Here is a 1,460-nt window from a genome sequence, read left to right as displayed (position 1 = left end):
TTGGGTCACCTGGAGGGGGATAAAAGGGGCAGCGTGGGCTGACTCAGGGGAGAGACAAGCGAGGGACATCAAGGAAGGAGCTTCACAGAGCTGAGCCAGTGGGGCAGGAGCAGTGCCCTGAAAGAGCAGGACCTGCAGGCAGCAGTGGGACCCTCAGCAGCATGGTGTGTGGCCAACAGGAGAGGCTCCCCACTGGGCTCCAGGATCCCCTATGAGAGGCTGCAGCCAGCAGGAGAGACTTCTCCCCCACTCCAGGAAGGATCTGAGCAGCAACCTGAGAGGTTCCCAGCTCTGCTTCCAGCTCCTCCAATTGTAGGCTAGGCAGCTTGACATGAGGCCGAGGGTCCAGGAAGGTCAAGACCCCTAGCAGGCTAGAGTAGTGCTACCGGTGGTGGCTGTGTGGCAGCATTCCTGCCTACCATGTGGGAGTTCTGGGTTCATGTCCCAGCTGGGGTGACTTGGGGTGAGTGAGATAACAAGAAGCAAATCTTCTTGCAGAGGAAAGGGGTCATTGTGTTTTCCCCCACTTTCTCCCCCTCCAGGTACCAAGGTCCTATATTTCCTTATCACTTGACATTTTGCATTTTGTGCCTTTTTATATTTCACCAACCCGTGTTGTTTGTTCTGCTGTTTGTGGTTTTTATATTTTGTTAACCCTGTTTTTTGTCAATGATTGTAAGTGTCTAACCTTTGCTGAATCCTGCCCCCTTGGGGCATTGTATTGTCCACTATACCCTCTGATTTATGCCTGTTATGTTCCCACTATTAAAAGGTATATGGTTAAGTCCCCATTGGTGGTCTGGCTCTGCTCTATCCCTACACCTCCCACAGCGCTTGTGCACCTGCTTTGATCCCTTCAGTTGGAGAGGGGGTACCTCTTGGAGTACTGCCCAGGTTACATACTAAACTGTTTTATAATAAGAAGGACCTATAGCATGTGTCCACTGCAGCTGGGCAGGCAGGACAGCCTGTCACTCATCCATTATAATAAGAGAACTTAGACAAGAAATAGAATCCAAGTCCAAATCTACTGCATTATAGAAGAAACTGGATCTACCTTCAAACATTTAATGATCTGCAACTATTTACCAATATCACCTTGCTATTACTAACAGTAAATTCCCAGGACTAAAAATGCCAAACATGATTTCTTCATGGAGAGACACATTTGCATTTCAGATAGGCTGATATATTCATTTCATAAGTTTCATAGCCAGAAAGGGACTACTATAGTCATCTAAGCTGGCCTCCTCAATAACAAAACAGGACATACTTTAAAAAATATATATACATAATAAGTTCAGGCAATCCTAATGCATACTTTTTGGAAAATACCCAATGTTGATTTAAGAGTTTTAATTAGAAGGAGCTCACCAAGGCCTTTGGCAAGTGAGCTCAACTGTTTACCCCCTTTCCAATTCCAAAGTTACACCTTATTTCTAGTCCAAATTTTCAAGCTT

Source organism: Gavialis gangeticus, unplaced genomic scaffold, assembly GCF_001723915.1.
Source record: "Gavialis gangeticus isolate Ggan-Ray unplaced genomic scaffold, GavGan_comp1, whole genome shotgun sequence".
In the NCBI taxonomy this organism is placed as follows: domain Eukaryota; kingdom Metazoa; phylum Chordata; order Crocodylia; family Gavialidae; genus Gavialis; species Gavialis gangeticus.
The sequence above is the reverse complement of the archived record's forward strand: the minus strand, read 5'-3'. Positions refer to the sequence as shown.